The sequence below is a fragment of the Acomys russatus genome, chromosome 13 (genome assembly GCF_903995435.1).
Source record: "Acomys russatus chromosome 13, mAcoRus1.1, whole genome shotgun sequence".
Lineage (NCBI taxonomy): Eukaryota > Metazoa > Chordata > Mammalia > Rodentia > Muridae > Acomys > Acomys russatus.
In genome coordinates this window covers 41,542,725-41,569,530 of record NC_067149.1, presented here as the reverse complement: position 1 = coordinate 41,569,530, position 26,806 = coordinate 41,542,725, and the positions used below count along the sequence as shown (strand labels likewise).

General features: G+C 48.6%; 1 protein-coding gene across 1 annotated transcript in view; it reads left to right on the top strand.

Annotated features, from left to right (window-relative positions):
- Atp2b2 (ATPase plasma membrane Ca2+ transporting 2) overlaps positions 1 to 26,806 on the top strand; it is a 300,161-nt gene that overhangs the window by 41,452 nt on the left and 231,903 nt on the right. Inside the window, exon 2 of the mRNA XM_051155098.1 lies at positions 16,016 to 16,062. The gene's annotated coding sequence lies outside the window, so the exon portion shown is untranslated. The remainder of the gene's footprint in view (positions 1 to 16,015; positions 16,063 to 26,806) is intronic.

The following is a 26,806-nucleotide window of genomic DNA, read 5'->3' as shown; positions in this document are numbered from 1 at the left end:
ACCACCATAGCTCCCCATATGCCACCCAGTTTCTCCCCATTTCCCCTGCCACTCAGATTCACACCCTCTGTCTCTCATTAGAAGACAAACGGGCATCTAAGGAGTAAAAATAAAACGTAACAAGATTTTAAAAAAACCAATCTTGGAATATGGCAACACAACCAAACAAGAAAGAAGAACAAAAGAAAAAGGTGTATAGGTGCAGAAACACACATTTCCACACACAGGAATCCCATAAAAACCCAAACCTAGAAACCATAATACGTACACAAAGGACCTGTAAGATTAATATATATAATATATGTATATATATATGATTTAATGTTATAAGATAATTTACATTCTTATAAATATTCCTGTGCTTTGTTTGGGTCACTATCAAGTTGCTTGGAAGCCATGTACTCCATGTAGGCACTTCTGATATTTGCTAGGACCAGAGAAGTCCTTAGCTGACACTAAATGTGGCCCACTGTGGAGGCAGGACCCACACCCAGTACATCCAGCCCTCATACTCAAGGATTCAGCCAACCACAGATATCATTTTTAAGTTCTCCTATCTATGTTGAACTCCTGCTGTGTGTTTACTACTATTCCGTAAGCAATAGAGTAACTAACAGCTAGTCACAAAGCTTTTACACTATTTTACTGTGTCATTCAACTTCCCCTTGTTGTAATAAAATGCTCCAGGCATTTCTACTTTAATGGTGGAAAGGTTTATTTTGGCTCACAGAGCCAAAGGCTGACTGTCTGTGGTCAGATGGCTTCACTGCTTTTAGGCCTATGGTGAAGTGGGAACTTCATGTTGGAGGGCGTCAAGGGATAGGGAAGAAAGCTGCTTGCCTCTGGCAGCCAGAAAACATCTAGAGGTACTGCCCTTCAAAGGCACACCTTCCATGACCTTCTGCTACCCAGGTCCCACTTCCCAGCGGCCCATGAGCTCTGAACCCAACAATAAATTAGCCCACTGATGAGGTTGCTACCAGAGAAGTTCACCAAGGCCAGACCATATTTGGCAGAGCATTCTAGACCACTTCCTCTGCCCCCTGGGTCCTGGTCCTCAGCACAGGGTACACAGCAGAGCCTTAGCTCCTGGCAAGATGAAGAAGCCCCCTCCCCCTGCAGTGACCTGTGAGCTAGGCAGTCATAGAGCCTGGGTGTCCTCAGGCTTTTCGCAGTGGCATGAGGTGGATACGTATGGGTTCATGCTGATGTGATTCTGAATGCAATGATTCTGGAGTCTTTCTGGGAGTCTTCAAGCTTGTTTTGTAGCAGGGAGTTTCTATCTAAGGCTTAAAACCAGAGCAAGTACCATCCTTTGTCGGTAGGAATATGGCACAGGCCACAGGGTTTCCCTCTCTCATGAGACGCAGAAGCCAGATGGCCTAAGTTGACCAGGTACTTACAATGTCCTCACAGTCCCCACTGACCACTCCCTACAACCTCTGCATAGACATGACAGGACCTGTCACTCCAGCCACCGGCCTGACTCCTGCTGCCATCAAGATTACAAGGGCATCATCTTTGAGACTTGTGAGTGCTGCAAAATGCTATATATCCTCCGATGGGACTAACCCTTTCTGATTTTCACTGCAGTGCCCAAAACCACATGGTGTACATGATGCCGTACTAATGTACCTCAAAAGTGTTTGGCCCTCAGCACATAAAGCCTCGGGTATACATGGGTTGGGGCTTCTGCACTAATATGTCCCCTCACCCGCACTTCCCTAATCCCAGAATATCATTCCCAGGTTGTCAGGGAGACCAGAGTGGCTGGTGTGCTAGCAGTGGATAGAGTCATAGACTGAAGGGCATGCTATCCAACAATGAGACATACTATCACGACAGATAGCCTCTGTATTCTCTTCTTTGGAGGGAACAAGTCACCATATGGAAGCAGTAGAGACATAGATGGCCTGTACTGGGCTCCCTGTCCAGTGACCCCTACCCCAAGATCCATGTTCCCATTAGGCTAGGAAAGATCCTGGCCTTGTCTTTGTATCATATCGGAAGATTGCTCTTCTTCATGTGTTGTAAATGGCTTTGGGATGCCTGTGAGAGGCCTTGGGCGCCATATTTTGAGGGCAAGAGTTCCTTGGCCACCTCTTGGATGACACCCAGGCTGAAGTGGGTGGGATCACCTTGAGATGCTGTGTGCTGTGACAGATGTTGGGATCCTAGGAATCAATGTCTCATTGGACAGCTACCACCAACCAGTGAAGACTTGGCTGAAAACTGGTCACGTGGTCTGAGTGGCTATGTAGGTTAGCTTCTTATGACTGTGCAAATGCCTGAGGGAGCATCTGTTATTTTAAAAGATTTATTTTTATAGCCTTTATTTATGTGAATGTATGTGGTATGTGTGTATATGTGTGTGCACAGGAGTGCAGGTGCTCATGGAAGCCAGAGGCAAAGGATCCTCTGGCACTGGAATTACAAGCAGATTAGACATGGGTGCTGGGAACCAATCACAGGTCCTTTACAGGAACAGCAAGAGCTCCTGCCCTGAGGGAGCTCCTTTAGAAGAAGGAAAACTTTCTTTTGGCTCCTGTTTCAGGGGTCTCCATCTGTGTTCAGCTGGCTCCAATGCTGTGGGCCTATGAGGTAGTGTCACATAGCAGAGAGGGCACCAATGAACACTTTGTGGTAGCCAGAAAACAGAGAGAGCACAGAGAAGAATCCAGGACATTTGTAGCCCCCACAATGCACCCCATTGGCTTAGTTCCTCCAACCAGGCCCCTCCACACATTCTGCGTTTCCCAGGAAACGCCACTGGATTAAGGCTCCGGCAGTGGCTTAATCTTAGTCCATTGATAGGGCAGAACCCTTTTGATCCCATTGCCTCTGTAACTGGACCCAGCAGCTGGGGCCTGAGTCTTGAACACATGAGCCATTGGAGACCATTCCTGTCCAGACCAGTGGCCTTATGTAACACAGAGGTTACACCTGAGTACTATGGGGAAGACAAAGTTGCTCACTGCCATCCTTGTGGCAGAAGCCTTGCGGGCTCAGTGACTCAAGAGGCTGAGACAGGAGGATTGTAAGGTCAAAGATTGCCTGGGGATTACAGAGCAATTTTAAGGCCTAGAAAAATGTATATGTGTATATATGTATACATGTGTATATATGTATGTATACACACACACACACACACACACACACACACACACAACTCTTCAAGCTAACAAGAAACACATGTGCACATTAGATTGCCCTCTGGGGCCCACCTACTGGCCCTGAGGTCCAGTGAACTTCCCAGAGCCTGCTGAGCAGATAAAGGCCATGCCAGGCCTGGCACCTGACTGCTGCTGGCTCTGCCCACTCCTCCTAACCCATTCAGCTCTGGGTTCCCTCTCTTCTTACGTTATGACAGAATCCTAGGGCATCCCTCCTGGCATGACAGTCCTTCTGACCCCTTCAACTGCCAGAAAGGAAACTAGAAGGTAGAGAAGTGGCTTAGTGGGTAAGAGCACTGACAACTCTCCCACAGGTCCTGGATTCAGTTCCCAATGGCTGCTCCATATGGCTGCTCACAGTGACCTATAACTCCAGTTCCAAGGAATTCAAAGCCCTCTTTTGACCTCTGTAGACAATAGGCACATACATGGTGCACAAACATATATGTAGGCAAAGCACTCATACATATAAAATACAATAAAAGGATCAGAACCACCCTTGCCTTTCTTTTCTGCTCCATTTACTCTGAAGCACCAGGTCAGTTTGGATCCCAGGCACCCAGAGGAAGAGGAGATGAGGAAGGCATTAGGTTCAGTCGCCGTCCCCCCCGTGCCCCGCCCCTTACTTCACCTCTGCGGTGGGCTGACCTCCCACCTGCCAACAATGACAGCAAAGTGGAGTCCATAAGAAGTGTGGCGGTGCTTTAAAGTTCTAAACAAACCACAATCTTCACAGCAACAATGTTCCTTGAGCTGAGGAAACAGGGCCTTGGAAGTCCAGTAGTAAGGATTGAGAAGCCATTACCATTAAGGCCCTCAAGTGTTGCCAATGAGCATTCAAGAGACTGGCTCAAACCAGCACAGAGCAGCGTCCCTCACACGTAGCAAAGAATGCCTGTTTTGTCCCGGGGGTGGGGATTCACCGGGCACCCGGTGGCATCCAGTAGCATTCTCTTGGACCTGGCCAATAGTCTTGGCAAGCTGACATGGGTGTGTTTACAGTGAGGCACTGAGCTGAGCACCCTCTGTGCATCCCGCCCCACCCATGTGGGTTGTAAAAGGATTGCTGCTTGGCAACATTGTGTTTCAATGAATCGAAGCCAGGGATTAATAGAGTTCGGGAGCTGAGCTGCCTGCTTGGCAGGAGGTGGAAAATAAACAGAGCTTGAAGAAAGTTGATGTGTGTGGTAACAGCTTTTAGAAGGAGCATGCGCAGATAAGGCTGGAGGGGGGGGGGGTGAGTCCAGAATTCCCGGAAGTATCCTGGGTTCTGTCCTTGCTTGACCTCTTCTCAGCTGTAGGGTCCTCAAACTGCAACCAACTCTCTGAAAATAACTCATCAAAGGGACTGGGAAAGTGACATGGGCACATGGTGGAGGCAGGGTGTCCTATAGGCTCAAAAGACACTCAAAGAACATCTGTAGCGATCCCAGCCCTGAACTGTACGTGCCCTATAGAAAGCTCATTATGAAAAAGGGCCATGTGTACACATGCCTGCTAGGACAGTTACCCAGATTATGAATTGGCAAACTCGTCTACTTGGTGTGTGTGGTTTGCAATCCCAGCCCAGTGTCATAGTGCTCTCCTAGCCATTCATAGATAAAGGCAAAGTGGAAGCATGTTTCCACCTGAAGCTGAACAGAGTCACTCTCTTCTGGGGTCAGCTCTCATGTTGTTAACAGTGTTCTGGTGGTGTACCCAAGTCCACAGTTCTCTCATTCTGTGCTTCATTCATGGTGATGGTATGGCTGTTTACAATGGCCTGCCACCTGAAGTGCGGGGAATACCTTGGTTTAAAAAAAAAAAAAAAGAAACGGAAAAAGTTTTGGGGAAGTGGGATGTTTCCACACATGGCACATGGTACAGTGCTTGCTGCTGTGACTTCAAAGCCAATGAATACATTCCCTATACCTGTAATAAAATGCCTGAGACATCCCGAAAGGTGTGGAGGTTTGAATGAAAAGATGTGTTTGAACACTTGGTCTTTGGTTAGTGGAATAATTTTGAAGAGGTGACAGAAGTTTTGGGAGGGCAGACTTGCAGAAGAAGTGCACGACTCAGGGAGGGCTTTGAGTCTATAGCCTTGTCTCACTTGCAGTTTGAGCTCTGGGCTTCCTGTATGTGGTCAAGATGTGAGTGCTCGAGCTTCCTGCTTGTGCCAGCATCCCTTACTCACCACTGTGGACACCTACATCACTGGCACTGTAAGGCAAAATAATCTGTTCCTTGAGTTGTTTTGGTTGTGGCATTTTTATTACAGCAACAGAAAAGTAACTACTACAAAGGGTTTACTTTAAATTGGAGAGATGGCTTAGCAGTTAAGAATGCTCATTGCTCTTGCAGGAGACCTGTGTAGCTCGGAACCCCTGTAAATCCAGATCCAGGGGACCTGGCACTCTTTTCCGGCCTCCAAGGGCTCTGCACTCATGTGAAAAGTGCTAATACACACATACAGATAAATAAAAATTGAGGAGAAAAAAAAAAGAAATTCACAAAATGTTGGCTAAGTGTGGTGGCACACTCTTACATTCCCAGAGGCAGGCAGATATCTGTGAGTTCAAGGCTTATCCAGAGATATATAAGGAACCTTGTCTCAAAACAACAACAACAAAGTGTTTGCTTTAGCTCATACCTTCAGATGTTTCAGTGTCTGCTTTATGCCTGTGGCAGCTCAACATCATAGCATCATGGTTAGAGAGGGAGGGGGCAAGGGACAGAAGAGGGCTGTTTACCTCATAGCAGGTAAGCCATGAAAGAGAAGATTAAGGATGAGCCAAACTCTCTGCTTCTGTTCCCAGTGACTTGAGGTGACAGAGCTTACTTGAATCAGAGAACTCAGAGTACCAGGAGAGTTTCTATGGTTACTGTTCCTTTTTTTTTTTTTTTTTTTTTTTTTTTTTTTTTTTGGAACAGTTTGGCTTGGTTGCTTTTCTTTTGGTTTTGTGATGGGGGTTTCACTCTATTGCGGTAAGAGTTTGGTTTCTTTAAAAACCTAGTTATGTTATGTGAATATGTTTTGTTTTGTTTTTGCTTTATTCCCAGGTGTGGGATAAGAGGCCGCTTCAAAGTAGGTGATTATGCTTTACCTCATGCACTAGCAAGGTGTGATCTTTGCCAGCAGCAGATAGTTTAATTCTGGAGACTCTGAAGAGAGTATAAATGGGAGAGCCCTGGGAGCACTTGTGGTGGCTGCTGTTCTCCATGCTGCTGCCCCCCCCCCCCCCCCCCCCCCCGTGCTGGTTTCTCCTGCTGCTGCATCTGCTATTGTGTTTGCTATTGCTGGATTACTGGTTTACTGGTTTGCTGGAGATTCTGACAGACAAAGACTGGACTTGCCTCAAAGAACTCTACATCCCTAATTAGCAGGAAGTAATCCATAGAGGTCTACACCCTCCTTCCTCTCTAACTTTTCTCTCCTACCTAGTGTTGGGTGTTTGAAAGACATTAGGGTGGAATAAGGGTTGGAAGGGAGGTAGATGTATAGGAACCCAGTAAAATAGATTTTAAAAAAACACTCCTACACTCTATAGCTTTGGCTGGTCTGAAACGCACTATTGTAGACTAGGCTGGCTGTCTACATCACCATTCTGGCCTTAAATATTTCCATGTCTCTAAAATGAGTTAAATAAAAAACAAAAGAAAAATTAGTTAGAGGATTGGCTCCCCGCACTTGGGAGGTGGAGGCATGAGGATCAGGACTCTAAGGCCATTCGCTATTACCTAGTGAGTTTGAGGCCAGTCCTGACTACATAAGACCCTGGTTGGGGTGTGGAGTTTCAGAAAAGAGTAGAGTTGGGATTCTCACATTTTGACAGTTACTGTGATTGTTGAATACTTTCACAAAGGCCATAAAGGCAGGATGGAGCCTATTAAATCTGTGCCTGACACTGTCAATGTCATCACCTTGTTCCATGAATGTCCCCCTCCACAGCTGTCACAGTCCAAGAGTTCATAGTGTAGATAAAGGACTAGGACTAGGGTGAGTGCTAGATGGCTCCCAGGCCTCAGTTCTTCAAAGTGGCCACCTGGATGTTAGCCACTCCTAGCTACTCTCCGTCTGTGGCCACTGTCATGTCCTGTTGTTCAGTGGCACGGTCACTTCACACTGGTTTCATGTGTTTACTCTCCTCCACAGTGCTGTAGCCAGGCCCCCCCTTTTCTACCTTCCTCCCTCTCGTGGATCCCCATCTTTCTCAGGATAAAACCCAAGGTTCACCCTGTGCAGCCCTGGGTGCAGGTCCCTGCCCACATCTCTATTTTTGACAGATCCCACATGACCCCTTATTCTTGGATTTAACTGCATGATGATCACTCAGGCCCTCCAACATACTGTATGTACCCTGTCTGTTTCACATGTCCTTTGCACATGACAAGCTGCCCCTATGCCCATACCCACTCATCTTGTCCCAACACTTTTTCCTGTTTCATCTGTCCATACTTGAGCCCCACTTTGTCACTTCCCCAATGTTACTGGCTCTAAGAAGAAGTGGGCTCCAAATGTAGCTCTTAATTTGCCTCCTCCTTCCATAGCCTGTGTCTGGAGACCTCTCTCATTTATTTGTATGAGTATATGCTAAGTGGTCACCAGATGATTTTTTTTTAAAAAGCCCTGTAAGGCCAGACTCTGGGGCCATATAACACCACTGTGTCCCCAAAGCACAAGGTGGGCCCAGCACATTGGAGGCACTCACCAAACACTTCACAGTTCAGGAAACACTTGCCACTGCTGTACCCTGGGGGGGATCCTAATGAGGAATGCCCTACCCTTCCCATGCAGTTAATAGACAGGACAGATCTACTGACCCTGTCATATAACCTTGTAGGTTGTCACAAAAGTGAAGCTTCACCTGTTGGAAGCTAAGGGGCTTGGAGGAACAGTTAGAGCACATAGTCAGTGAGGGTTGGGGCTGAACTAGAAGCCTGACTTGACTGACCCAGAGCCTGGGCTCCAGCCCCTCCCTGCTGCCTCTGCCTTGTGCTCTCATTCTGTCTGTCTGTCAATTCCACAGTGCTGTTTGCAGTAAGAGGATGCTGTAGCTGGGGGCCTTAGCATCTGGCTTCATCACTCTCCCTGCCTATTTCCCTTTATAGGAGCCGGGTCCAAAAGAAGAGGAAGTAGGGGCCCAGGCTGGACCATGTTCAGGGCCTTTACACACCCCTACAAAAGGGGCTCTCTGCATGGAGCAGCCAGTCTACCTGCCCAGCATCCCTGCAAGGGTAGCCTTAGCATCTCTCAGCCATACAACACTGAGAGTGAAATTAACTTGACCCACACTCCTGTGTTTGACATGGGGAAACTGAGGCCCGTCCCTGAGTCACAGAATGGGTATCAAAAGCAAAAAGGAAAAGTAAAGCTCTAGACTCTCTGGCTACGACATCCATCCTGGCCTCCTGGCTCCCTAGTGAATGGGGTATGGGAAGATGCTGTGTCTACCTGTCTCCCATGGGATAAGAAATGTCACCACACATTCTCTGGTCTCAGAGGACTTTCTTCAAGTTCTGTACAGAATGGAAACATCCATGGATAGGTGAAGTGGGACAGGTGATCGTAAGTGATCAGAGATGCTGTGGTTATTCACTCATGTATCCACTCATCCATTTACCATCTGTCCATCCCCTTCTCTCTCTCTATCTGTGTCTCCAGCTACCATCCATCCTTCTAATCTAATCATCCATCTACCACCTCTCTGTCCTTCCATCCACTCAGCCACTCATCACATGACAATCCGTCCACTCACCCATTCTACATCGATCCATTATCCATGCACCAATCCACTCATCATTTCACCCATTCACCCATCATCCAAGTATCTACCCATCATCTGTCTCCATCTACTCACCCCATCCATTTACTCATTCCCTTCTTTCTCCATCCATTCATTCATCTACCCATCTATCTCTTTCCTTGTCTGTATCTCCTTCACTCACCCATTCATCCATCCACCCACTTGCCCCCTTTTCTCTCTGTTGTATATCGGTCTTCTATCCAGGCATTTAACCATGCCATTTTGTGATTGTCACTGAGTGCTGCTGACTCTGTGACTGGCTTCCTGGGAGATGAGCAGGCTCATCTGCCACTTCCTCAGAGCTTGAAGAACCCTGACAGCACAGGACCAGAAGCTTCATTTCCCCTGTGTTGAGATGGTTGTATTAACAGAGGGATCTACTCTTGGCCTCACAAAGAGACAGCCAAACAGAAGAAATGTGCAGTCACCATCCCTGGGAGCTTTGTCTCAGCTCTTGTTGTAAACACTGGCTGCTGAGCCTGTCAAGGGTCCTGACTCGTGTATGGGCATTTAGTGTACCTGTGTGAGCTATGGCAGATTTCTAGAGCCCAGTCCTTCACAGCCCGCCCTCTAGAGGTGCCAATAAGAGTGCCTACACTGAAACCCCTGCCTGACTTTATTCAGATAAGCTAGTTTATTGTTGTTGCTGCTGTCATTGTTACCAAAATAGTCTTATTTTAGAATGAAGCTTCATTGCTACCATAAATGGACAAACCAGCAATCATAAATAGAAAATAGCAACTAGGAAATTTGAAGAAGAACCTGAAAGCCCAGAATTTGGGAGGTAGAGGCAGGAGGATCAAGAGTTAAAAGTTACTCTGCTACAAAGTGAGTTAGAGGTCATCCTGGGCTACATGAGGCCTCGACTTAAAAACAAACAATTGGAGAAGGCTAGCAGCTAGGGTCCTTAAGTTCTGGGTGGAGAACACTTCCTGTCTGTAAGAGGCCACACTCCCTACTTCTGAATGATCCCCAGGGAGCTGGCGAGTGGATCAATGACCCACACTGAACTGACACCTTCTCCTCAAGTTCCCACAGTGCACCACCTGTCACTAGGGGACAACAGAGATGGGTCACCACTGAAGGTCCCTGAGTGACATGGGGTCACTCCTACTCTAGAGGGAGCTCTGAGTGCCGCCCTGTGGATACCCTTGAGCTGACCCCATTGAGACCTCCAGGAGACTGAGGTCAGGAAGTGGAATGGATTCTGTAACCCAACCTGATGGGGGTGCATCAGACCCTGACCTCTGAGGAAAACCAATACAGACAGCAGAACCAAAGCCTTGTGAGTGTCAGGTATAGCCCTCCTTCCCAAAGAACTTGACCCTGGCCATGACACCCCTAATCCCCAAAGCCCATGTACCAGGCCCCCAGATGTGGCCTTTTGAAAGCCTCACAGTATGGTCAAGTTTAAGCAGATACACCTTGCTCAGCCCTGCCTCTGCCCAGTGACCCATGCAGACCGTTCCTCCTCTGATAACATGTGTCTGAGGAACCAGAGGTCCCAAGTCTGGCCTGGGCTGGGCTCCAGCACTCCTCCATGTCCCCTCACCCTTCTCTGGAGCAGCAGAGGTAGTATCAATTGTGTCCCTTATCTGAAAAAAAAAATACCCCACGATGGGCTCAGATTTCAGAAGGGTATTTGGGATCTGAGAACTGCCACTGGCTCTATTCAGACACAAAGAGGCCCACTTTCTCCTTTGGCCTTGGCTCCTGCCAAGTGCCAGCCAAGAGGAGGGTTGTCCCTGCCCTGTCCCTACCCCAATCAGAACAACCCAGCTAGGGAAGGCAGGGAAGACTGCCAAGGGCTAGCCAGTGAAACAGGGCACATACTTCAATCCATCCTCCATCTTTCCATCCATTCAGGGCTGATGTTTGACACTCGAGCCCAGGAGAGCCCTGTGAGCTGCCTAGAGATCAGCGCTTGCCAAGGCCACCGTGGCCTTGGTCACACTTTCTATTCATGTTGAAGTAGTGTCCCCCAGTAGTTTCCTCCTCAGGAGCACATGGCCTGCTGCTGTCAAGAAAACAGGCCTTCTAGTGCAATGCAGAGATTTAGGGGATGGAGAGAGTGGGAGCGGGAGGGGGCATCCACACATCTTGGCCAGAAATGAAACAGAAACATTATGAAGAGAGAGAGGGTGAAATTCCACACCCCAGATTCTTATTGGCAGAGTGGGCAAGATGCCTGAGACATCAGTGGAGCCGCCTCTCCTCAGGGCACACCCTGCGGAATGCTAGGTGATTCCAGAAGAGATCCTGACTGACATCAAGTAGGGATGGGAAAGGCTGGGTCAGGCCAACCGAAGTTGGCATCCATCAGACAGGACTTGTCAGACCTTTGATGTATTTGTTCTCTTGTGAAATTAACAAAGAGGCTCAGGTGTCCGGCATGAGACAGTCCTTCACATATTCCACTTGTGGCGTCAGATTTGGAGAATGCTGAAGATTAGTGTTCCCCAAAGCTCATTCTTGTGACTTAAATGTAGCCCAAACCCCAGCCCACAAACAGGGACACTCAAGCCCAAGACAGGCTGCCATTTTCCCAGCATCCTACCAGAAGCCCTGAGATAAGAACCTAGGACTCCTGGAAACAGGCTTTGGTAGGGGAGTATATAGGCTGGGTCTTGGAAGCTACTAGCATGTGAAAAAGTCGGATTCACATGGGCTGACGCAATCCTGGAGAAGGCAGGAGTCCTGCTAAAGATCCAGTGAACATGAGCCAGTACCCCATGATTTGATGGGCCAGCCAGAAGAAAACCAGGTGCATGCTGGAACCTCATTGCCTCCCTATATGCCCAGAGGGGACCTCAGGGTTCCCCTAAGTTTAGTCCCTATGGACTTGCAAAGAGTGATAATGCTTTAAGTGTATCCCCAGGCACCCTATTCCAAGAAGCCTCCTGATTGGCACCATACTGCCTTCCTACTTCACTTACCCAGGAATCCAGGTGACTGCTCTCCGGTGATTTTGGCCTTTACCCCACTCTTCCCTGTAGGCTTTTTGTTTGGCCCCTGTGGGACCCCCTTGTAGCTGCTGCAGAGTGGAAAGGGTTAAACTTCACACACAGGTCATCAGTGCCTTCCTTGTAGCCTCTGGCCTGCCACTCCCTCAGACTTAGCAATGCCACCTCTGTCCCAGTGCACAGAGGACAGGACTGTGGCTGAGGAAAGAAAGCTCTCTTAGGAACAAGGCCCCCAGCCCTGCCCTGTTTTCTCTTCCTGGTCACATGTGACATCAGGGTCCCCTGAGTTCTGCCTGATACCACAGGGCCGTGCTTCTCTGCAGCAGCACTACTCCACTGCCCTGAGGCCTGGTCCCCATGGGCTTGTGTCAAGGCCTGGGCTGCAACTGTGCTCTAAGGATTCTGTCCCCCCCTCAACTGGCTGACTGGAAGGAGATCAGGGTGATAGGGAGTCACCTGCAGTTCAAAAGGTCATGGAGTATGAGCTGACTGACACTTGTGACAAGCTCTGGCTTCATTCCTACTTCCCCATCCTGAGACCTAACTCCATCCTCAGGTCTCTCCAGAATCTTCTATGCTAGAAGGTGGGGGAATGGGTCCCAACAGAAGCTCCCCTCCCAGCCTTTGTCATTATTCATAAACAGAAAAATATGGTTACAGGTTTGTAGCCATGATCAGTGAGGACAAAACCTTAGCTGAGATGACACCCAAGAACTTCCCTCCTGGACTGAGAGACGGGGTCTCCTTTCCTTCATAATAAAAAATTCACCAGCCAAGGCAGATAACTCATCAATCTTTCATCCCAGTCCTTGCTGGGGGAGATGGGACACCACAGTGAACCAGAACTGGCTGCCTACAGCCTGGGGACAACACCCCCATCCCCATGAGCTCAGGCTCTTGGGTGATTATACAGCCTTGGGGCTTCCCAGAAAGGGCACTAGGCATGACAAGTGGCCAATTCTGTGCTTTCTGCTTGCTATAGGAGAGGGCCAGAAAAGGAATATGTGGATAGAATATTAGTCAGCCATTAAAAAAAAAAAAAAAAAGAATGAGATTCCCATCACTGATGGTCAGGTGAATGCAACAGGAGAACCTGGGGTTGAGTGAAATAAATCACATGCAGAGAGACAAATACTGTTTGTTCTTAGTGTTGAAAAGTTGATCCAGCAGAATAGAATAGAATGGTAGTTACCAGAGCCTGGGGAGGATGGGGGAAAGATACAGGACCTTGATGGGCACAGGGTACCGCTGGGTAGGAGCATCTCCCAATGGCTACAGAAAGCTGACTGTCAGCCATACAGTATCTATTTTGATGTAACTAGCAGAGGGGATGGTGCGTGTTCTTAACACAGAAATGATGAGTGCTTAAGCTGATGGGCATGGCAGTGACCCCACCAGATCAACACACGTGATATTCACATGTTGAAGTGCCACCCCGCACCCTATGAATCTGTACAGCCTGTCTGTGGAGAGGAAGTGTCAAGAAGCATCACAATGGTTGTGTGGGTAGCACACCTGTGTGTGAATCTCAACTGGGCACCACATGTGAGGACCCCCGTGCAGGGCAGGCTTGGCACCACCAGCTGCCAACTGACTATGCTGTGTCTGTGTTGTCCTAGGGCTAACCTGCCCTCTCTGCACATTCTCCACAGCTTCTCTGGGACTCCTCCTCTGTATTACGAGATCAGCAATATTAATAGTAATATACCTAAAATTAAAACAACCCAGAACATTATCTCAGTAGACAGAGTGAAGGTACAGATGAGGATAATGGGCACTTTAAACAAACAAAATTTACTAGATCGACTCTGATTCCTATGTATTTACAACTATTTGTTCTCTGTGAACTGTTTTGTGTTTGGAGGACTTAAATTATCTTTTCATTTTAATCTTTCTACTGGCCAGATTTATTTTATAGCTATAATCTGTTGTGGTGAGGCTGGCTCTAATCCTTAAGAAAGATTGGCATTTCATGAGGTTCTCTGGGTATATAGTATAGATATATTATGGCTTTCAGTTTACCATTTCTATGGGGCTCTTGAATATGTGGAAGAGTGGGTCTCTGACTCCTGTGCCTTTTCTTGGGCTCTTTTCCTTCTGATGGTTTGCCTTGTCCAATTTCAGTGTGATTGCCTCTGTTCTATCTTATTTTTCATTTTGTCTTATTTAGTTGTTTCCTCTCTTAGAAGCCTGTTCTTCTTTAATGGGAATCAAAAAGGAATGGATCTGGGTGAGAGGGGAAGAAAGGAAGACCTGGGAGAGACAGAGGGAGGGAAAACTGCAATGGAGACATATTGTATGAGAAACGAATCACTTTTGAGAGAGAGGGAGGGAGAGAGGCTCAGCCTCAGCCTAGTGGTTGAGGGCAGCCTTGATGGAACAATGAAAGTCAGTCCACAGTGGCTGCAACCAGGAGGGAGGGACAGCCCACAGGCAAACAGACCCTAGGTTCTGCCACTTTCTGGCCACTGCAACCTTTGCCCTTGTCCTCGGTTTCCCCAGCTGTGAAAGTCAAGTGTTTGAGAAACACTTGGCTTTCCTCTGGTGTTGGGTTCTGGAGGCCTGGCAGGAGGTTACTGCTTGTCTGCTCATCTTTTGCCCAGAAGAGCTCTAAGGAGGATGTTTGGACTGCCTGCTCTGGCCCGTGACTACCCTACCCACCTTATGTTCCTGTGACTCCACACCTAGCTCTCTGTGAACTCAGGCCAGGTGGCTTTTCCAGGAAAGGGACAGCCTGGCTCAGGTCTGAGAAGAACAAGAAGGGCACCATGGCAGGGAACAAACAGTGCAGTAGCAGGGAAGACTAAAGGGCAGGACTCTGGGTTGGGGGTAAGGTAAAAAAACAGAGGCCCACAGTATAGGCTGAGGCCACCAAACAGAGCCAAGAGGGTCAACGTGCCCAGTGCTGATACATAGTCATAATGTAGAAGCCAGCTTCGGGGACCATAGCGTTTAGTTACTGGAGGCTTGTGACCTGAAGGGTGTGGAGAGAGTGGGCTCTGTGATGAGTATAGAATAAAGGTGCAGGGACACAGGGGCACAAGGCCAGCTATCCGGTGTTTGCCCACCAGGATCTGCTCCTTGCCATCTTTCAGTCTTGTCACATGCCTGGAAGTGTCCTGGGTAGACTGTTTCACTGTTGTCTTCCTGTTACACCCAGCTGATGGAAAGCTCTAGAAAGATTAGAGTAAAGGTGTGGGTGGAGAGACACTATAAAGTGTATAGTCTTCTCCTTCTCTTGGGATCACCTGGAAACTGGTGTTTGTGTGACAGCAGGTGTCTGTTCCTACCACCCTCCCTGGGCCTCGGTATGGAACCCTACTCCCACCCCATCCAAAGCAGAGACACCAGGACAGGAATCCCCAACCTGTGCTGCTGCTGAGGGGCCCCCTGCCTACACCTGTGCCATTCCTAGAGGACATGGTAGCCTCACGTCCCTGATTGGCCCCTAGAGTAGGCTATACACATCATGCCTTTCTATTTGCACTGGTTCTTCTCACCCTTCACCTTCCAAAGAACAGGTCCAGTCCTCTCAATTCCAAGCCCCACAAGCTAGCTTCTGACCTCTAATTGTTCATGGTGGCATGTGTGATCCCACACATAGACATCATTGTCCTGGCTGGTTATTTCACAATTTGACCCAGCTAGAGTCATCTGGAAAAAGGAACCTCAATTGAGAAAATACCTCTGCCAGATTTGTGTGTTATTTAGTAATGATTGACATGGGTGGGCCCAGCCCATTGTGGGTGGTGCTTACCTCTGGGCAGGTGGGCCTGGGCTGCATTAGCAGGCTGAACAAGCCAGGAGGAAGAAGCTGGTCAGCAATGCGGCTCTGCAGCCTCTGCTTTGCGTCCAGGCTCCGACCTTGAGCTCCTGCCCTGACTTCCCTCAGTGATAAAGTGTGACCCGAGAGATGTCTCCCCAAGTTGCTTTTGGTCATGACTTCTTATACAGTAACAGGAACCATAACTAAAACAATTATACGTACACAAAAAATTATGTTAACGTTTTTCAATTTAAATTTAAAAATTAAGATCTGAACCCCTGGCAGCCAAGCCGCCTGATGCACCTTTTTGCTTTTGTCTTCCTGCAGGGTTTGCCACCCTCGGAGTACGGAGCTCACAGCAGTGGAGGAGACAGGTGAGTGTGAGCCGCTTGCCCCTGTGCGCATATGCCAACTCTGCTTGAAGGCCTTGATTGAGAATTGCAAACCCGTGTGTGTGTGTGTGTGTGTGTGTGTGTGTGTGTGTGTGTGTGTGTGTGTGTGTGTGTGTCCTACTACCTAGATACCCTGCTCCTGAGAAGGAGGGATGGGGGAGGGGCAGGGGGAGGGCCCGGCCTGTGGGTGATGCTCGTGAAAGCTATAGTTTGAACTGGTTTTCTGGCTCTCCACTTTGGCTGGGGTTCTATGGGCCCTGGAAAGTGCCTCTCAAAAACCAATATGCTTGTGTGGATATGTGGCCATCTTATCAGCCATTCAGCCATAGTATCTTTTCATTACATCAGATTCATCTCATTATCATCACATTGAGGCCAAGAGGCTTTTTAAAAGCGGGGTTGGGGGAGGGGGTGTCAAGACCTTGAGAAAGCAAAACACTAAGCATGGAGCGTGCTCTATAAGGACTTGGGAGCCTGCCAAGGAAATTCCCTGGAACCCACTGACTGCTCTGGGCTAGCTATTTTTTGGCCTCTGTCCTCTGCAGGACGAGAGCTCTGTGGACTAGCCTGGACCATTTACCCTCATGAAAGGTGTCTAAGGCTCCAAGATACTTGTTTACAAACAAAGGTTTATCAACATGGTGCCTATGCCTAGGGGCCGCCTTGGGCAGGCAGTGGCCTCTGTCTTGCCTGGTGGATGTGTGTGAAGCTGGCACTCCTCCCAGAAGGAAAGGGTGGTAGCTGGAGGGTGTGTGGCAGGAGGATAACCTTCCCCTGCCGCCTGGCTGACTAGTGGGCCCTCAATTGGGTTTCCATGGCACTCTCTGTTGGAAATGGGGAAAGAAGCCTAGAAACTTCCATCCGATCACCCATGGGGTAGCTGTGACAATTGTTAGGTATGACTATGGTGCTATCGACAAGGATGGCTTCTGTGTGCCATGATCCATGTAAATGGCATGCATGAAGCTCCCGTTTCTAGTCAAACGCCATCTGCACTGGTCTACAAAACAGGCCCCATTTGCTGTAGAAATGGTCTGACTGGATTGGCCCAAGCAGGGGCCCCCCGGGTCTTGGCATCTGGGCCCTTGCAGCTCTAGCAGGTGAGAGTGGGGCTGGCCTCTGTAGTTCTGGCAAGTGAGATTTGGTGGTCACCTGAGCAGGTCATGGTTGTTCTCTGGATACTGCAAGGACCTGGTTTGGCACTTAGGCTTTGGTCTGAGGACAAGGCATGCATCAAAGGAAACTCATGAGGGTGCAAAAAAGAGTCTCTCATCAGCTCAACCAGAGGACAAGGTGGGAGGAGACAGATGGAGAGACCTGAGGTCAGGCCACAGCAAGGAAGAAGGATTGGACCCCAGGTCCACATATCATCACCCTTCCTGGAGATAGAATGTGCCTCCCAGCTTCACCCACTTCTCTCCAGGAGAATGCTGAGGGGTGTTTTTCCCCCCTGCCTTGTCTGTGAGTCATGTCCAATCAGTGCATCCTCCTCTAGCTGTCACTCAACTGTCCCCATGGTAATGGAGTTAACGTAGTCATGAGTGTTTGTAACCCAGAAGAGCAAATGGCATGTTGGCCATCACAAGTCTTTAGCATGTGAGCCTCTCTGGCTCAACCTCCACAGATATGGGCAGCCCCCATTCTCCGGCCTGGCATACTAGAGCCTTGTCATGCTTGTAAGAAGGTGCCATGACGGTCTGAGAGTGTCCTATCAGCTCCCCGGGCTGGAGCAGAGACCAGTACATATGGATACTGCCTCGGCATTGTGGGTAATGTGTGAGCCCCTGGTCTTTCCTGTCATGTAGAGGGAAGTAGCAGACACTCAGACTTCTCCCTTTCCATCTACAAAATGGCTCCCTACTCCACAGTGTCAGAAAAGCATCCAGGCCACCCCTTTTCCTTATGCCCCATTGCCTCTTGCCTTCTCCTGTCTCGCTTCCTGGAGTTCTTATTTAAAGGGCACCTTCATTTCAGCCAGTGATTGGGAGCCACTTTCTTGTGATGACAATGGACCCAGGTTTCTCTTCCTTTTCCCTTTTATCTTTGGGAAATGTTTATAATTATGCCACAGACCCTAGGAAATTGTCACACCCTTGCCCTGCAATGTGCCTTAATGACTAGAAAGTGTTAGCACTTCCTCTTTCATAGCGTCAGTAATTCCTAACTAGTAATCCCCCTTCCAGGAAGCCCGCCCCGAGGAAGCTGCCTGAGATGTGCACAAAGACGCACTCAGGAGGATGTTTATCAGGGCGTTTTTATGTTAGTTAAAAATAGAAAGAAGTGCATGCCCAAGTGGGGCAGATTGCAGACTCTACTGAGCCACCTGCAGATATGGAAGATTCTGGAAGGCAGCCATTGAAAACTGCTTGAGAAAAACCTTTAATAATGTAGGGAACACCGTCGTATTTCAGAGTTAAGGGAAAATGCAGTTTTTGCCAAAATTATGTTTCTGTAAAAATATGGGAAAGAACACAGGTTAGAAAAAAGAACCAAGGAGGAGGGAGGGAGGGAGAAGGGAGGGTGAGGAAAAGAGGGATGAGGGAACTGAAGAAAACCATATACAACTTTGCAGGGGGCATGAGGAGTTCATTTTCTTTGTTGTTCTTTTTCTGTGATCTCTCAGTTTCCCGTGGTGATTTATCCAGCATGTACATATTCACAGAACAGTTACCACTCAGCCACATGTCTGCCCCACCTATAGGATCCAGTGGGCATTTTACAATCTGTTGTATGAAGTAAATGTAGTCTGATACTTTTCCTTCTAAAGTGTTTCTTTCTCAAAACCTTTTTATAAAAGATGTGTTTATTTGTATTTTACGTATATGAGTGTTTTGCCTGTGTGTGTATATGTGAACCATGTCTGTGGAATTCCCTCAGAAACCAGAGGAGGACATCAGATACCCTAAAACTAGAGTTACAGACAGTTGCGAGCTACTGTGGGTGATGGGAACAGAGCTCAGGTCCTCTGGAAGAGCAGCTGGTCTCCATGCCACCCCTGGAGCTGTGACTCTGAGGGCACTGGCTTGGAGAGTGTGACTGTGCTGCCCAGTGCCGGAGAGGGTACAGCGTAAGCAGTAGAGGTTTATTCTCTTGTAATTCCAGAGACTGGGAGTCCAAGTTCAAGGTGTGGCAAGTTTAGTTCCTTTTGAGGACTGTGTACTGCTGTCCTCCCCATGGTCTTCCTTGGTGATGTTGGTGTTTTGTTTTCTTCTTGTAAGGACCACTTGGATGGGATGGGGGTCCACACTCACAACTTCATTTTAATTCATATCCCTCTGCCTCTGATTAGGATGATTTACAGTGGGGTTCCCTCCTGATTGACTCCCCTAATGGAGACATGGATACTGAGAAATCACTAGCACACCTCATGCACTTAGCATCATAGTTGGCAGCACAGCATACATTCTCAGAGGGCCATGGTCCCCACACTGATCACAGGGTGCTGTGACCAAGTGCATGGCAAGCATTACCAGAGACTATGCCATCCTGGGGTAGCTGAGAAACATGCGAGAAGCATAGTAAAGAGAAAAATCTAATTTAATTTTCATCTTAGGTAAGAGACCTCCTGCACACACATAGGCAAGCTCTGGGGAGAAGAGACTTGGAGCTTCAACAAGTAAGACAAGAGAAGTGGTCAGTCCATAGCAGAGGTGCCCTGTCCAAGTGACTTTAGCCACTTAGTTGACAAAGCCACCCTAAGTTTGGAGAGAGGGCAGGAGGGAGGTGAGTGTGGATGGGGAGGTGGTTCATTGTCCACTCCGAGAAACTCGTGGGAGGAATGGCGTGACCCCCAGCTAATCCTGTGCACATGACTGACCTCAACCTATCCAGCAAGACCAGATGCAGCAATGTGACCAACTATCCCCAACTAAGCCCATCAGTAGAGGTGGCCACCCGAAAGACATAGTAAAATCACTCACTGCTTACACATTCATTCTGTTATGAAATCCTGAAGCCTTTGAGGTAAGAAACACTGATATATATATTAAAAAAAAAAAAACATTAAACACTTACAGTTGTGGTCTAAACGTTAAAAACCAGACCTTAAAAAGTAATTTTTCTCCATGTCAACTCAAAAGTAATTTTGATTTATAAAACCAATGGCAGAAAGAAAGAACAGACCAGTTGTATCAGTCACTCTCTGTTGCTGTAACAACATATCTAAGGCTGTATACTTTATAAAGAAAAAGGACATGTTCAAGTCCTCCCATTAATAGAGACCTTTTGATCCTGCAGTCAGTTGGGGTGGGGGTGGCAGTTGACTGATTTCACCCTGAGTCCCTCTGTGGCTTTTTCATCCTGACCTTCGTGGTGCACTGTCCCAGCTTTGGTGTGTCATCTACTCACAAAGTATTCTTTGCTTTAGCACAGACTGCTAGAAACTGCCCAGCCCTTCCGTGATTCCTTCCACGTCTCTGTGAATAAATCTTCATTTAAGGTGGTTAGAAAGTAAAGTGCTGTGCTTACTGTGTTTCTGAGTAGCAGGTCGTCCGTGAGTCACCTTTGCTAGCTGCATCTAGGAAAGGCATTTATTTTTAACCTTGACAGCCCGTGCCTCGTGAGAAGCACAGAGGTGATGAGGCAGCTGGGCCCTCAGGGAAGAGGGGTTGTTGTTGTTGTTGTTGTTGTTGTTGTTGTTGTATGATGCTGTTTTATTACTTATAGAACAAAGAAAGTCAAAAGATTCAAAATGTTTAGAGATTGCATTGGCGGGGGTCCACAGGTGTGTTACATCCTAACTGCAGCTTCCCCTTCCCCCTCTCCTCCCAGTCCTCCCCCTCCCCTGTCCCTCTAGCTATTTCTCCCTTTCTCTTCAGAAAAGGACAGGCCTCCTATGGATATCAACTAGCCTTGGCAATATAGAGTTGCAGTAAGACTAGATGCATCTTCTATTGAGGCTAGATGAGGCAGACCACTTAGGGGAAAGGGTCCCAAAATCAGGCAACAGAGTCAGACACAGGCCCCTGCTCCCACTATTAGGAGTTCCACATGATGACCAAGCTATACAATTGTTACATATGGGCAGAGAGCCTAGGTCAGTCCCATACATGCTCTCTGGTTGGTGGTTCAGTCTCTACCAGCCCCTGTGGACCCAGGTGAGTTGATTCTGTTAAGTTTTCTTGCAGTGCCCTTGACCCCTCTGGCTCCTACAATCCTTCCTCACCCTCTACCACAGGGTTCACCAGGCTCCACCTAATGTTTGGTTATGGGTTTCTGCATCTGTTTTTATCAGTTGTTGGGTGAAGGCTCTTTGACGACAGATATGCTAGCTCCTGTCTGAAAGTATAGCAGAATATCATCAACGTGTCAGGGGTGGGCTCCCTTTCATGCCATGAGTCTCAAGCTGGAGTAGTCATTGCTTGGCCATTCCCTCAGGAAGCAGGCTTTCTATTGGAGGGAGACAGACCATGAGCAAATGGATCCATATGTGTCAGATGCCAGGGACCATCCTGAAGTATGCAGGCAGTGAGAGGATATGATGGGGGGGCAGGATAGGGGAAAGGACTGTTTTATATAAGGGGGTCAGGTAAGCTTCCTTGCCTTTGGGGCCAAAATGAAGCATCATGAGGACCCAGGATAGGCTACAAGGGGCTCTGGGGGAGACATCCCCCCAGGGCTATTGATAGAGTATATTGTAGGCTCCAGTAGAAGCAGGAGACCAGGAAATGGGGGTGTTTCTGACAAACCTATGAGGAATGATGGTGGCAGGACCAGGGCAGGGAAAATGACCATGTTTTGAGCCTCTGGGAAGGTTGAATTGATGAGACATGCTGTGATCGTTGGTGTAAGAAAAGAGGGAACCAGGAAGACAAGGGTGACTTGGGTACTCTAATACCAACTGACATCCTGCACTCCCTTCTAGGACTGTCCACCAGGAACTAATGGCGATCTCCCAAGTTCAAAGTTTACTAAGTCCCCGGTGAGACTGACTCCACTCAGGTACCACTCATAAGTGGAGTCCCCAGAGTATTGCACTTAAGATGAATTTGGAGTCCCATACCCTTTTGGCAAGATAATTTGGTTGAGTATCTCACAGGACACAGGGGTGTAGTTGTCATCATACTGTGGTGTAGTTGTCTATGACAACTCAAGCCACTCAGGTGCTGACCACATACAGGGTGAGTTCTAAGTGTGTGCTGAAGTCATGGCCCATGCCCATGGAGTAGGGCACCTCCCCATCCCGGGACATGGATGTGCTATGTAGCCAGGACCATGCTGAGTCCTCCTGTTCTTAGTTTGCAACGAAGTGTCACAAACCATAAGCCCCGAGATGGCACTCTATCACTGGCCCTCCCTGTGACACTGGCCAATTCTAAATGCACACCTTCTGCCCGTGCCTCTTCTGTACTCAGGCACACATGTGTCTTCTGTACTCAGTTTGTATCATAAGTCCCACATCTCTCAGCATAAACCCACCTGTTATCTATAAGGCTTGTGACAGCAAGGACATTCTCCTCCCTTGCAAAAAATTCAGTACCTCAAGGGACAGAAACCATTTTGTTTTCTTTCTGGGTGGCAGGGTGGGTGCCTCAGGCATTCTCTAAGAGCCACAGGAGCCTCGAAGGAAGGGTCTGAGTTTGGCAGGTGAAGGTGGAAGGATAGGTCAGGGGCATAGGAACTTCTGGGCTCTGGTGAGACATTACATATGGGCAGGGGATGGGGCTGGAACATGTGGATGGAAGCTGGAGCCCAGGGAGAAACCAAGACCAGAGCCATGCCTCTGGGGGTGACTGCAGAGAGAAAGGAGCAGATGGCCGTGCTTGGGGTACCCAAGAGCAAGTGGTTGGGTGGGCGGGGAATGGGCAACTGGAGAGATCTTCAAGCAAGTACTACAACGAAGGGCCAAGCAGTGGCTACTGGCCATGGCCAGATGGGGCCATAATAACCTTGAACAGAGCAGCTTTGGAAAAGGAGAAGGGACCAAGGTAAGAATGGTTGGTGAAGCAGAGACAGAGAATAGGAACCCCAGTGGGACTGTGTCCTCAACGGGATTCAGGTGGATGCTGTTGTGGCCAGTCTGGTGGTTGCAAAGAGTACCCTACTGGTTAATGGGTACCAAGGCCTGATCAATGAGATACACAGTCAGCTAGGCCAAGCACAGACGTGCCATGGCCAGCCTACCAAGCCCCAATGACACCCGGTTCACAGAAGATAAACTAAGTCCCAGAGAGGGAGATCAGCCCAAGGTTCCTCCTAGCAGCCCTTATGCATTTCTTTTCCAAATATTTTCCTACACCATGAAAGCAAAGAAGGAGGAGTCAAGGGAAGGAACATTCTAGTTCACTTTCTGTTGCTGTGACAGACACAATACTCTGATCAAAAGCAACTTAGGAAAGAAAGATTAATTTCTTCTGGATCTCTGGATCTCTGGATCTGGATCTCACGCTTCCAGATCATAGTTTATCATTCAGGGAAGTCAAGGCAGGAACATGAAGTTAAAGCCATGGAGGAATGATGCTTGCTGGTTGCTCACTGGCTCATGCTCAGCCAGCTTTCTAGCCCAGACCACCTGCCTAGAGATGGGTAACACCCACAGTGGGCTGGGCCCTCCTATGTCAGTTAACAATTAAGATAATCCCCCAAGACATACCCATCAACCAGCCTAGGCAATTTCCCAATTGAGAGTCTCTTCTTATAGTAGACAATTAAAGCTAACTAGAACAGACAGTGAAAGAAGGTAGGAAAATATTAGAAGAGGCAATGGGGATTTGGAAGAACAGAAGCTAGCCTTTCCTTAGGAAGCCTGTTAAGAATTCTAGCTCCACAAAATGTTCAGAGTGAACAAGGCCTGGGGCATTCTCAGTGGGGGAACGTGTTAAGCCAGTTGCTGTACCTGGAAGTTTATGACCAACTGTTTCCCTCTCCTCACACAGTGAACATGCAGTGCTCCAGTCACAGATCAGGAGTCAGGCTATGGACGAGAAGAATCTAGTAGGACCAGAGCACAATAGTTTAGCCACTTCTGTGCCCACATGCTTTGAGAGGTTCAAATTTTGTGCTGAGTCTGGCAATGCTTGTGGACTGTAAGCAGGGAGCTCGGAAGACAGGGGACACGAACCCCCTTTTGCCGTCTTCACCTGACAGCTACAGAGGAAATTCTTTAAAAGCCAGAGTCATGCAGTAAGAAGAAATTAGGTCTGGGTGTCCATCCAGAGCACAATGTGTTTGCCTTGCTTTGGGAATCCCTTGACTCCAAACACAGAAAATGTTCCAGAGTTCCTGAAAATGGCCCCCAAATGAGCCAAACAAATGGAGGCTTTGGGGGTGCCAGTGTCAGAACTGAAGGCTCAGGGAGCATGATTGACAAATAGTGCCCAGTGCTGAAGTGGGGTGGGGGAAATGGACATGTACACACGTGCGCTCACACACACACATACACACACACAGAAATACACACAGATACACACTCACACACAGATACATATGCTCACATGTGCACATGAACACTCACAGAGATACACACATGCTCACATGCACACATGTGCACACACACACAGATAAACACATGCACACACGCACACACACACAGTCTATATATTTCCATTACTGTTATGTGTAAGAGTCCTAGGAAGAAAACATAGGTGCGGAAAGACTGAGTCAGATAGGCTGTCTGAGCTCTCTGTTTTTCAAGAACCATGTCTGTCAAGTCAATGATGGATGTTCAGACCGTGAGGTGACATCAGAGGTGGTCCATCGTGATGAGGGTTGAGACATCACAGGATGGGATCCTTTCATGTCAGACTAAACGTCTAGTCACCTGCAAATCAGTGGAAGCTGCTACAGAGCCTTCCAGCCTCTTAGAGCCCTGAGGCACCCACCTAAAGACACCTAAGCCATGGCAAGATGTGCCACCCCATAAGAGCAAAACCCATGTCCTGCTTGGTAGAGAAGCTGCCTCTGGGGGATGCCATCCACCACTGTACCACCCCCCTCTACTGGCACTTTGGTTTGTGGTGATGTGTGGTCTCTTTGAGGGCCTTTCTTAGCTTTTCCTTCTCATGCACTCTGAAAGCACCTTGGAAGTCTGGCCACCACGGAGGCTGCAGGAGGCTGGACCAAGCCAGACTCAAGGATGCAGGAAGGGAGGGGAGGCTCCTGGCTGCTGCCACAGCCGCAGTCCCAGGTGGGGGTGACTGTAGGCTCTGCAGCGGCTCTGAGTGCCTCTGCCACCAGCAGCCAGAGCTCACAGCTCCAGGCCCTGCAGACCCCCGGGCGGGAGCCACAGACAGGGGTTGCTGACTGGCCTGGCACACCTCACCTGGGGCACACTGTGAAGGGTAAGTGAGTGACGTGGAGGCCTCATAGGCTCTAAGACTTCCTGAGAAATCACTGATAAGGCTGTTGTGGTGAGCACTTGTGCTATTGGAACTGAAAGGGGGAAAACTCTGTTCCTGGGGATTCTGCGAAGCAGCCCAGGATTTGGCTCTATCCACTCAGAAGGTGCCCGAGTTCTGGGGAAGGAAGGTCGTTCTTGGCTTGTGCCCAAAGTGAGGCCATTATAGGGCTTCCCTGAAAGTCCTGTGTTCCTTCCCTCACTCTTTGCCACGTGTGTCCTGAGGTGCTAAGAAATGCCAGGCTTTCTGCAATGTATCAGGGGACTCAAGAAAGTCCGGCATGTAGCCTGTGCCCAGAGCAGCCCCCTGATCTTTCCAGGAGAACAGCTGCTTAAAATAGCTATAGTGCTGTGTGTGAAGTGTGTTAGAAGAGGGACTGCAGAGAGGCAAGTTAGGTTTCAGAGTGCTTGGGATTTACAGAGGAGGGGCCATTTCAGTTGAGTGGTGAAGGAGGAGAAGTCTGTTAGCGGGGAAACAGTAGGAAGCCAAGACATTGTGGATGTAACATAAAAATACTTGGACATACAGAATGTGACAGTGTTTGGAGACAGGCTGGGCAGACCTAAGCAGGCTTCAGAGTGACTGACAAGGCTCTATCACAAAGGGTCTCTGATGCCATATGTCTGGGCTCCGTGTTAGTGGGCGCTCAGGCAGAGTTTACAGCAATCAGTTTGCGTGCTTAGTCTGTGGGTAGTAGAAACTGCTATGGAAGGGGATAAAGAAGAGGGAGGGAAACCTGCAACTCCACCTTCATGAGGAGTTGGAGCAGCAGGGTGAGGAGGTGAAGGGACAGGCATCTCTGCCCTGCTTGAATGGATGGGAAGAGTCTGCTGGTCTCTAGTTGGTGAGGGACTTCTTCAGAATATTAGGGGCCTACAAGGAGAAACAGGTTGGGGTGTGTAGGTGAGGACACTGGGAATAGCCTCAAAGGCAGCATGTTGAAAGATGCCATGGTACCTTATCTTCATGGACTCCATGGCAAACCCCTGGGTTTGCTGAGTCAATATAAGGCTGTCAGCTGCCTGCCTCCAGATCCCTAGTGTATCCCCACATACTTGCCACATGGGTGGTATTAGCCACAGCCACAGTAAGATGGTACCCCACATCACTGCTAGGGCATGAAAGGTAGAGGAACAAATGTGGACATGGGCGCCATGTTCCAGTGGCAGGCATCTCCAAGTGGTGAGCAAGCAAGCAAGCTGTGGCATGCTGACAGCATAGAGCCTATGTCAGACATCTCCCAGTGAGGGCGGTCTTGAGTCCCAACAGGTACCAGAGACCCCAGCAAGGTAACAGGTGGGAAGGAGACTTACCTACGCCTGGCTGGTCTAGCTAGAATGTCAGGGGTTCTACTTGAAAAAGACCTAGGGTTGGGATTGCAGTATTAAGGT